General features: G+C 38.9%; 1 protein-coding gene across 15 annotated transcripts in view; it reads right to left on the bottom strand.

Moving 5' to 3' along the window:
* The window catches only part of GPHN (gephyrin), a 667615-nt gene that overhangs the window by 511675 nt on the left and 143595 nt on the right, over positions 1 to 12345 (bottom strand). The gene's annotated exons all lie outside the window — the stretch shown is intronic.

The raw sequence follows: 12345 nt of genomic DNA on the forward strand, positions 1-12345 counted from the left end.
TGGAAAAGAATATGGCTCGGAAAAAAAATAAAGTCCGCAAGAATTGTGAAACAATAACAAAAGAACTAAAGTTAACATCATCCGAGTGTCAAAGAAGAGGAATGAAAGGATAGGCTACATTAAAAAAAAAAACAACTCAATATAGAGATTCAAGAGTTTAAAAAACCTGAAAGAGGGTACAGTTAATGAAATCCACACCAAGATTTATGACGGCCAAATATTCGAAAACTAAAGACAAAGGAAAATCTTTTTTTTTTTTTTTTTTTTGAGACAGAGTTTCACTCTTGTTGCCCAGACTGGAGTGCAATGGCACGATCTCAGCCCGCCACAACCTCCGCCTCTTGGGTTCAAGCGATTCTCCCACCTCAGCCTCCTGAGTAGCTGGGATTACAAGCATGCGCCACCACGCCCAGCTCATTTTTGTGGTTTTAGTAGAGATGGGGTTTCTCCATGTTGGCCAGGCTGGCCTCGAACTCCCGACCTCAGCTGATCCACCTGTCTTGGCCTCCCAAAGTGCTGGGATTACAGGCGTGAGCCACCATGCCCGGCTGGAAATACCTTAAAAACAGCAGGAGAGGACCAGCCTAGCTAACATAGCCAAACCCTGCCTGTAATCCCTGCTACTCAGGAGGCTGAGGCAGGAGAATTGCTTGAACCTGGGAGGCAGAGGTTGTAGGGAGCCGAGAAAACGCCATTGTACTCCAGCCTGGGTGACAGTGCGACACTCTGTCTCAAAAAAAGAAAAAAAAAAAAAAGCAGGAAAGTGGGAAAGGCAATACAAATGACGATCGATTTCTTACCAGAAACCAGAAAGGCTAGAAGGAAGCACTTTTTCTTTTTTAAGTTCAGGGGTACATGTGCAGGATGTGCAGGTTTGTTACATAGGTAAACGTGTGTCACGGGGGTTTGTTGTAACAATTATTTCATTACCCAGGTATTAAGCCTAGTATCCACTAGTTATTTTTCCTGATACTGTCCCTCCTCCCACGTTCTACCCTCAAGTAGGCCCTGCTGTGTGTTCTTCCTCTATATGTGTCCATGTGTTCTCACCATTCAGTTCCCATTTCTAAGTAAGAACATGTAATATCTGGTTTTCTGCACCTGTGTTAGTTTGTTAAGGATATGACTTCCAGCTCCATCCATGTCCCTGCAAAGGATATATCTTCATTCTCTTTTGTGGCTGCCTTATATTCCATGGTGTATGTGTAGCACATTTTCTTTATCCAGTCTATCATTGATGGGCACTTGGGTTGATTCCATATGTTTGCTATTGTCATAAGTACTGCAATGAACATATGGGTGCATGTGTCTTTATAACAGAATGACTTACATTCCTTTGGGTATATACCCAGTAATGGGATTGCTGGGTCAAAAGGTATTTCTGATTTTAGGTCTTTGAGGAATTGCCACACCGTCTTCCACAATGGCTGAACTAATTTACACTCCCACCAAGACATCCATTTATCACAACCTCACAAGCGTCTTGTTATTTTTCAGCTTTTTAATATAGCCATTCTGACTGGTAGGATATATCTCACTGTGGTTTTGCTTTGCATTTCTGTAATGATTAGTGATGTTGAGCTTTTCTATATATGTTTGTTGGCTGTATGTACATCTTCTTTTGAGAAGTATCCATGTCCTTTGCACATGTCTTAATGGGGTGGTTTTTCTTCTAAATGTATTTAAGTTCCTTATAGATGCTAAATATTAGACCTTTGTCAGATGCATAGTTTGCAAAAATTTTCTGCCATTGTGTAGGTTGTCTATTTACTCTGTTGATAGTTTCTTTTGCTGTGCAGAAGCTCTTCAGTTTGCTTAGATCCCATCTGTCGATTTTTGGTTTGGCTGTAACTGCATTCGACACCTTTGTCATGAAACCGTTGCCAGTACCTATGTCCTGAATGTAGTTGCCTAGGCTGTCTTCCAGGGTTTTTACAGTTTTGGGTTTTACACTTAAGTCTTTAATCCATCTTGAATTAATTCTTGTATATGGTGTCAGGAAGGGTCTAGTTTCAATTTTCGACCTATGGCTGGCCAGTTATCCCGGCAGCATTTACTGAACAGGGAATCCTTTCCCCATTGCTTTTGTCAGGTTACTTGAAGATCAGATAGCTGTATATGTGTGGTCTTATTTTTGGATTCTCTATTCTGTTCCTTTGGTTATGTGTCTATCCTTGTACCACTACCATGCTGTTTTGGTCACTGTAGCCCCATAGTATAGTTTGAAGTTGGGTAGTGTGATGCCTCTAGCTTTGTTCTTTAGGCTTAGGACTGCTTGGGCTATTCAGGCTCTTTTTTGGTTCAGTACAAATTTTAAAATAGTTTTCTCTAGTTCTGTGAATGGTAGTTTACAGAACTAGATGTCAATGGTAGTTTAATCAGAATAGCATTGAATTTACAACTTGCTTTGGGTACTTTGGCCATTTTACCAATACTGATTCTTCCTATCCATGAGCATGGAATGTTTTTCCATTTGTTTGTGTAATTTCTGGTTTCTTTGAGCAGTGATTTACAGTTCTCCTTGTAGAGATCTTTCACTTTGTTGTTAGTTATATTCCTAGGCATTTTATTCATTTTGTGGCAACTGAAAAGGGGAGTATGTTCATGATCCGGCTCTCATCCTGTACTGTTGTTCATGAAGGAATGCTAGTGATTTTTGCACATTAATTGTGTATCCTGAGACTTTGCTAAAGTTGCTTATCAGCTTAAGAAGCTTTTGGGCTGAGATGACTGGGGTTTTCTAGATACAGAATCATGCCATCTGGAAACAGAGATAGGTTGACCTCCTCTCTTCCTATTTGAACACCCTTTATTTCATTCTTTTGACTGATTACTCTGGCCAGAAATTGCAATACTATGTTGAATAGGAGTGGTGAGAGAGGGCATCCTTGCCTTGTGCCAGTTTTCAAGGAGAATGCTTCCAGCTTTTACCCATTCAGTATGATGTTGGCTGTGAGTTTGTCTTATATGGCTCTTATTAGTTTGAGGTATATTCCTTCAGTATCTAGTTTGGTCAGAGTTTTTCAAGTAAAGGGATGTTGACTTTTATCGAAAATCTTTTCTGAATCTATTGAGATAATCAAGTGGTTTTGGTCTTTACTTCTGTTTATGTGATAAATCACATTTATTGATTTGCAATGATGAACCAAGTTTGCATCCAAGGGATAAAGCCTATTGAACTCTGCTGGACAAGCTTTTTTTTTTTTTTATTAAAAAACGTTTTTGTTTAATCCAATACAGTAGGTTCATAATGTTATCATTTCAAAATGTAAACCATATAAAATTATTAATAAGATAGTGTGCATTCTTTTCTTTTTTGGGGGTTTGGAAGATTCAATATTTTTAAATTTTTTTATATATATATTTTTGTTATACTTTAAGTTCTAGGGTACATGTGCACAATGTGCAGGTTTGTTACATATGTACACATGTGCCATGTTGGTTGCTGTACCCAATCACTCATCATTTACATTAGGTATATCTCCTAATGCTATCCCTCCCCCTCTCCCCCTACCCCACGACAGGCCCCAGTGTGTGATGTTCCCCTTACCGTGTCCAAGTGTTCACATTGTTCAATTCCCACCTATGAGTGAAAATATGCGGTGTTTGGTTTTTTGCCCTTGTGATACTTTGCTGAGAATGATGGTTTCCAGCTTCATCCATGTCCCTACAAAGGACATGTCCCTACAAAGGACACGAACTCATCCTTTTTTATGGCTGCATAGTATTCCATGATGTATATGCACCACATTTTCTCAATCCAGTCTATCATTCATGCACATTTGGGTTGGTTCCAAGTCTTTGCTATTATGAATAGTGCTGCAATAAACATACGTGTGCATGTGTCTTTATAGCAGCATGATTTATAGTCCTTTGGGTATATACCCAGTAATGGGATGACTGGATCAAATGGTATTTCTAGTTCTAGATTCCTGAGGAATCACCACACTGTCTTCCACAATGGTTGAACTAGTTTATAGTCCCACCAAGAGTGTAAAAGTGTTCCTATTTCTCCACATCCTCTCCAGCACCTGTTGTTTCCTGACTTTTGAATGATCGCCATTCTAACTGGTATGAGATGGTATCTCATTGTGGCTTTGATTTGCATTTCTCTGATGGCCAGTGATGATGAGCATTTTTTCATGTGTCTGTTGGCTACATAAATGTCTTCTTTTGCGAAGTGTCTGTTCGTATCCTTTGCCCACTTGTTGATGGCGTTGTTTGTTTTTTTCTTGTAAATTTGTTTGAGTTCTTTGTAGATTCTGGATATTAGCCCTTTGTCAGATGAGCAGATTGCAAAAATTTTCTCCCATTCTGTAGGCTGCCTGTTCACTCAGCTTTTTGAGATAAAGCTGGATTTATCTTTTTGGATAAGCTGGATGCAATTTGCTAGCATTTTGCAGAGGATTTTTGCATCAATATTCATCAAGGATATTGGCCTGAAGTTTTTTTTTGTTTTTGTATCTCTGTGAAGTTTTGGTGTCAGGATGATGTTAGCCTCATAGAATGAGTTAGGGAGGAGTTCCTCCTTTTCAACTTGTTGGAATAGCTTCAGTAGGAATGGTACCAGCTCTTCTTTGTACATTTGGTAGAATTCAGCTGTGAAGCCATCTGGTCCTGGACTTTTTTTTGGTTGGTAGGCTATTTATCGCTGCCTCAATTTCAGAACTTGTTATTGGTCTCTCCAGGGATTCAATTTCTTCCTGGTTCACTTTTGGTAGGGTGTATATGTCCAGGAATTTATCCATTTATTCTAGATTTTCTAGTTGATATAGATAGAGGTGTTTATAATATTCTCTGATGGTTGTTTGTATTCCTGTGGGGATAATCGTAATACCCACCTTATCATTTCTGATTGTGTTTATTTGATTCTCTCTTCTTCATTAGTATATCTAGTGGTCTATTTTATTCATCTTTTCGAAAAACCAACTCCTGGATTCACTGATGTTTTTAATGGCTTTTCTTGTCCCTATCTCCTTCAGTTCAGCTCTGATTCTGGTTATTTCTTGTCTTCTTCTAGCTTTGGGATTTGTTTGATTTTGATTTTCTAGATCTTTTCATTGTGACATTAGGTTGTTAACTTGAGACCTTGCTAGCTTTCTGATGTGGGCATTTACTGCTATAAATTTCCTTCTTAACACTACTTTAGCTGTGTCCCTGAGAATCGGTCCTTATCAGTCTTATCAGTCTGAAAGAACTTGATTTCTGTCTTAATTTCATTATCTACCCAAAAGTCATTCAGGGGCAGGTTATTTAATTTCCATGTAATCGTGTGGTTTTGAGTGAATTTTTTCAGACTTTAGTTCTAATTTGATTGTGCTCTGGTCCAAGAGACTGTTGGTTATGATTTCAGTTCTTTTGTATTTGTTGAGCAGTGTTTTACTTCCAATTATGTGATCTTTTTTAGAGTAAGTGACACGTGGTGATGAGAAGAATGTTTAGTCTGTTGTTTTTGAGTGTAGAGTTCTGTAGATACATATCAGGTCCATTTAATCCACATCTGAGTTCAGATCCTGAATATCTTTAATTTTCTGTCTCAATCTGTCTAATATTTTCAGTGGGGTGTTAAAAGTCTCCCACTATTATTGTGTGGGAGTTTAAGTCTCTTTGAAGGTCTATAATAACTTGGTTTATGAATCTGGGTGCTCCAGTGTTGGGTGCATATATATTTAGGATAGTTAGTTCTTCTTGTTGAATTGAACCCTTTACCATTAATGTAATGCCCTTCTTTGTCTTTATTGATCTTTGTTGGTTAAAGTCTGTTTTGTCAGAAACCAAAATTGCAACCCCTGCTTTTTTCTGATTTCCATTTGCTTTGTAAATTTTCCTCCATCCTTTTTTGAGCATATGTGTGTCATTCCATGTGAAATGGGTCTCTTGAAGACAGCAGACCATTGGGTCTTGTTTCTTTATCCAGCTGGCCTCTCTGTGTCTTTTAATTGGGGCATTTATGCCATTTTCATTTGAGCTTAGTATTATTATGTGCAGATTTGATCCTGTCATTATGATGCCAGCTGGTTATTTTGCAGACTTGTTTAAAATAACTTGTGGTTACTTTATAGTGTCATTTGTCTGTGTACTCCAGTGTGCTTTTGTAGTGGCTGGTAATGATTTTTCCTTTCCATATTTAGTGCTTCTTTTGAGAGCTATTGTAAGGCAGTTGTGGTGGTAACAAATTTCCTCAACATTTGCTTGTCTGGAAAGTATCTTATTTCTCCTTTGCTTATGAAGCTTAGATTGGTCAGATATGAAATTCTGGGTTGGAATTTCTTTTTTCTTTATTCAGCATGTTGAATATTGGCCTCCAATCTCTTCACGGCATGTAGGGTTTCCACTGAGAGGTCTGCTGTTAGTCAGATGGTCTTCCCTTTGTAGGTTGCCTGGCCTTTCTCTCTGGCTGTCCTTAACGTTTTTTCTTTCATTTTGGCCTTGGAGAATCTGATGATTATGTGTCTTGGGGATGATCTTCTTGTGGAATATTTTACAGGGGTTCTCCCATTTCCTGAAATCGAATGTTGGTCTGTCTAGCTAGGTTGGGGAAGTCCTCATGGAAGATATCCTGAAATATATTTTCCAAGTTCGTTTCATTCTTCTCACTCTTTCAGGTACACCAATCAGTCATATATTCAGTCTCTTTACATAATCTCATATTTCTCAGAGGTTTTGTCCATTCTTTTTCATTCTTTTTTCTCTATTCCTGTATGCCTGTCTTATTTCAGAAAGGCAGTCTCCAAGCTCTGGGATTCTTTCCTCCACTTGGTCTATTCTGCTATTAATACTTGGAATTACATTATGAACTTCTTCTATTTTTTTCCTCAGCTCTATCAGGTTGGTTACGTTATTCTCCATACTGGTTATTTTACCTTGTCAGTTGCTGAAATGTTTTATCATGACTTGTAGCTTCCTGCATTGAGTTAGAAGGTGCACCTGTAGCAGAATGAACATCAATTTTATCCACATTCCGAAGTCTACTTCTGTCTTTTCGGCCATCTCAGCCTCTGCCCATTTCCAAACCCTTGCTGGAGAGGTGATGTAGTCATTTGGACAGAAGAGGGCACTGTGGCTTTTTAAGTTTTCAGCATTCTTGTGCTGATTCTTTCTCATCTTTGTGGGCATATCTACTTTCAATCTTTGAGGCTAATCTTTGGATTTTTTTTTTTTTCCTTTTTACAGTCTGGCCACTTTTCCACAGGGCTGCTGTTGTTTGCTGGGCATCTGCTCCAGTCCCTAGTCGCCTTAGGTTTTCCAATACCTGAGGGTATCACCAGTGAAGGCTGCAAAACTGCAAAGATGGCAGCCTGCCCCTTCCTCTGGGAGCTCTGTCCCAGAGGGGTACAGACCTGGTTGCTGGCCCAAACACACCAGTAGGTAGTGGCTGGAGACACTGGTTGGGAGGTCTCACCCAGTCAGCAAGAGTGGGATCAGGGATCTGCTTAAAGAAGCAGTCTAGTCACACTTTTATAAAGCAGCTGTGCTGTGTGGATGTACCACTTCTGCCCCTAGTTAGCTTGGGCTCTCCAAAGTCTGTAAGCTAGGGAAGTTGCTGAGACAGCAAAAATGGCAGCCCACTCCTCCCTCTAGGAGCTCTGTCCCAGGAAGTTTACAAACCTCTTAGCCACAGAACATCCATGGGAGTGACTGGAGGACACAGTTGCAAAGTCCCGCCCTGCAAGGAAGAACAGATCGAGGACTGCTTAAGGAAGCAGGATTGCCACAGTTTCATGGAGTAGCTGTGCCGTGCTAGGGTACTGCTTCTGCCCTGGTGGGCTTGGGCTCTCCAAAGCCCACAGGACAGAATGCTGAGTTGCCCAAACAGCAACGATGGCACTCCCCCCCACCTCCCCCTGGGAACTCAGTCCCAGGGTGAAATCAAAACATTGTGAACCAGAGAATACAAGTGAGGGTGGCTGGAGGGTCCAGTCAGGAGGTCCTGCCCAGAGACGAAGAACGGATCAGGGTTCTGCTTAAAGAAGTAGTCGGCCATGTTGTGTCAGAGCAGCTGTGTTGTGTTCAGGGATCCCTTCTGCCCTGGTCGGTTTGGACTCTCCAAAGCCCACAGGCTGGAAAGGCTGAGTTGTCCAAACAGCAGAGATGGTAGCCTGCCCCTCCCCCTGGGCACTCAGTCCCAAAGAGAAATCAAAACTCTGTCAGTTGGGAGGTCCCACCCAAGAAGAGGATTCAGATTGAGGGTCCCTCTTAAAGAAGCAGTCTGGCCACGTTTTGGTAGAGCAGCTTTGCTGTGCTAGGGAATCCCTTCCATGCCCAGTCAGTTTGGACTCGCCTAAGCCCACAGGCTGGAATGGCTGAGTTATCCAAGCAGCAAAGATGGCAGTCTGCCCCTCCCCGTCAGGAACTCTGTTTTGTCCCAGGTAGGTACAACTCTGTTGCTGGGGGTTGGCTGAAATTCCAAGCCAGTGGGTCTTATCCTGGGAGAAGCTGTGGAAGTGGGGCCCAAAGATCAATGCTGCTTAGCCCCCTGGATTCAGATCCCTTCCTAGGGGTAAATATGGATGTCCAAGCTCCTGCCCTGCCTGAGTTGCAATCACCTTTGTCAGGGATACTAGGGCCAGAGTATGTAAAGTTCCTGGGTCTCCATGCATGCCTGAGCAGCTTTTCTGTTGAGACTACACATAGTTCTGTGTGTCAGACCAAAGGCCCTGGTGGAATGGATTCACAAGAGGATCTCCTGACCAGACTTGCAAAGATCCGTGGGAGGGGCATGGTTTCCCAGGGTCACATATTCACTGACTGCTTCCCTGGGCAGGGGTAGGTTCTCTTGTATCCATGTTGCTCCCAGGTAAGCTGTTGCCCTGCCCTGCCCTGCCCTGCTCTTCTCCATTCTCTGTGGGTTGAGTTGTTTCCCTGATCAATCCCAATGCAAGTACCTGGATGTTTCAGTTAAAAGTGCTGCATTTACTCGTCCCTTTTGTTCCTCTCTATAAGAGCCACACACCATAGCTGCATTTAGTTGGCCATCTTGGCACCCCACTGGAAGTACTGTTCGAAGTGCTTAAATAAAAGAACTATGAACCCACATCCTATATCCAGTAAAAATACTCTTCAGACATGAAAAAAAAATTATGACATTATTTGATGAAGAAAAACTAAGAAAACTTTTTACCAGCATACCTACTTTAATATAATGGTTAATGAAAGATCTCTAAACATAAAGTAAGCAAAAAAATAAGAACTCTTGGAACATCAGGAAGAAAAACATTATAATAGTAGGCAAATATATGGGTAAATACAACAGACAAAATTCTCATCTTGGGTTTTTATGTTTGAATGCTGAAGCAAAAATCGTAACACTGTCTAATGTGAGTCTATATGTACATACAAAATATTTCAGGCAATTGTATTATAGACTCTCGCAGACTCACTGTCTAACGTGAGTCTGTATGTACGTACAAGAAATATTTCAGGCAATTGTATTGAGAGGGTAATGAGATATAAATTTAAGTTTCCTACACTTTACATGAATTGATAAAATTGATAAAATTTTATACACACACACACATACACGAGAGTAACCATTAAACAACCATTAGGAAAGAGATATCATTAAAAATATTTATAAATAAAAATGAAACTCCTAAAAATATTCAAATAACTCCCAAGAAGAAAGGAAAAAGGAAAGAGAAACAAGTGAGAACAAAATACAAGAAATAAAGTGGGAGACTTAAGCTCCTACAGATAATTAATTATATAAATGTAAATGGTGTAAATACACAAACTAAAAGAGATTAGCAGAGTGAATTTAAAGGCAGACTCAAAAATATGCTCTCCATCTGAAACTCACTAAAAATATAAAGATACAAGAATGTTGACTATAAAAAGATGGAAAAAGATCTACCAAGTAGACATAAGAAAGCGGGAGTGGCTGTATTAATATCAGGTAAAGTAGGCTTCAAAAGAAAAGAAATTACCAGAGACAGAGAGGCACAATACATAATGATAAAAAAATTAATCCATCGGGAAGACAAAACAATCCTAAAGGTGTATGTAACAAACAACAAAGCTGCAAAATGTGATGCAAAACTGATATAACTGAAAAAATGAAAGAAAAGACATAAACATAGTTGGAGACACCAACAAGCCTCAAAAAATTAGAAAGAACTAGGTATATAATCAACAAAGATACAGAAGAACTCAATAATATCAACCACCAGGACATAACTGACATTTAAAGAACACTCCAGTCAAAACCAGCAAATACATGCCTGCACAACTTATTTCAAGATAGACCATGTTCTGTACCTTAAAAGAAAAATCAATGATTGTAAAATAATTGAAATAATACCCAATATATTATTTGACCAGAATGGAAACAACAGAAACACCAGACAAGGAAAAGATTTGAAATCTAAACAAGAGACTTCTAAATAATCCATGAAACAAAAAGGACATCTCAAGAGAAATTAAACGTGTGCACACAAACACACACACACACTCTCTAAACTGAAAAAAATATTAAAATAAGATATATCAAAAATTTTGGAATAGAGGAAAAGTAGTGCTATATGGACAATATAGCAATAAATGCATTTTTTTGAAAACAGTAAAAGTCTCAAATCAATAATATAAGCATAAAACCTAGAAATTGAAAAGCATAATGAAACTAAATCAAGCAGAAAGAAGGAAATAATAAGGAGCACAAACCAATAACATTAAAAACAGCAAAATAATAAAACAATGAAACAAGGAGCTGGATCTTAAAAAAAAAAAAAAAAGCGGCCTCTAACAAGACTGACAAAGAGAAAAACAGAAAAGAAACAAATTACAAGCACACCTTGGAGGTACTGCACGTCCAGTACTAGGCCACCATAATACAGTGAATATTACAACAAAATAAGTCACACAACTTTTTGGTTTTCCAGTGCATATATAAAGTTATGTTTATGCTATACTATTAAATGTGCAATAGAATTACATTTTCAAAATGTACATACCTTAATTTTAAAAGATCTTATTACAAAAAATGCTAATGACCATCTAACCCTTCAATGAGATGTAAAGTTTTTGTTAGTGGAGGGTCCCACTTTGATGCTGATGGCTGCTAACTCATCACGGTGGTTGCAACAGAAAGACAACAATGAAGTTGCCCCACAGGTTGACTCTTCCTTTGACAAAATATTTCTCGTATGTACCATGTAATGCTATTTAATAGCACTTTATTCAGAGAATTTTTCTCAAAATTGGAAGAGTCAATCCTCACAGATCCTGCCACTGTTTTATCAAGTAAGTTTATGTCATATTCTAAATCCTTTTTTGTCATTCCAATAATATTCACAGCATCTTCAGCAGGAGTAGATTCCACCTCAAGGAACACCTTTCTTTGATTATCCATAAGAAAAACCTCCTCATCTGTGAACATTTTATCATGAGATTGCAGCAATTCAGTCACATCTTCAGGCTCTCCTTCTAATTCTATTTCTCTTGCTATTTTTACCATGTCTGCAGCTACTTTCCACCACTGAAGTCATAAACCCCTCGAACTGATCCATAAAGGGTTGAATCAATTTCTAAGGTTTTATTAATGCTGATATTTTGAACTCCCTCCATGAATCATTAATGTTCTGAATGACATCTAGAATGGTGAGTCCTTTACAAAATGTTTTCAAATTACTTTGCCCAGGTCTATCACAGCAATCCCTATGTAAGGCAGCTATAGCCTGACAAAATATATTTCTTAAATAATAGGACTTGAAACTCAAAATTACTCCCTAATCCATAGGCTGCAGAATGGATGTTGTGTTAACAGCCATGAAAACAACATTATTCTCTTTGTACATTTTCATCAGAGCTCTTGGCTGACAAGGGGCACTGTCAGTGAGCAGCAGTATTTTTTTTAATCTATTTTTCTGAGCAGTAGGTCTCAACAGTGGACTTAAAGTATTTAGTAAATCATGCTGTAAACAGATGTATTGTGATTTAGCTTTGTTTCATTTATAGAGCACAGGAAGAGTAAATTGAGCATAATTCTTAACGGACCTATGATTTACAAAATGGTAAATGAGCAATGGCTTCAATTTAAAGCTACCAGCTGCATTAGCCACTAACTCATGAGTCAGCCTAAGCTTTGAAGCCAGGCACTGATATCTTATCTTTGGCTATGAAAGTCTTAGATGGCATCTTCTTCCAACAGAAGGCTATTTCATCTATATTGATAACCTGTTGTTGAGTGTAGCCACTAAAGATTCATCAATGATTCTAGCTAGATTATGGATGACTTGCTGCAACTTTTAAATCACCACTTGCAGCTTTACCTTGTACTTTTTTTTTTTTATTATATTTTAGGGTTTTAGGGTACATGTGCACAATGTGCAGGTTTGTTACATATGTATC

The sequence above is a fragment of the Hylobates moloch genome, unplaced genomic scaffold, assembly GCF_009828535.3.
Source record: "Hylobates moloch isolate HMO894 unplaced genomic scaffold, HMol_V3 SCAFFOLD_16, whole genome shotgun sequence".
Taxonomy (NCBI): Eukaryota; Metazoa; Chordata; class Mammalia; order Primates; family Hylobatidae; genus Hylobates; species Hylobates moloch.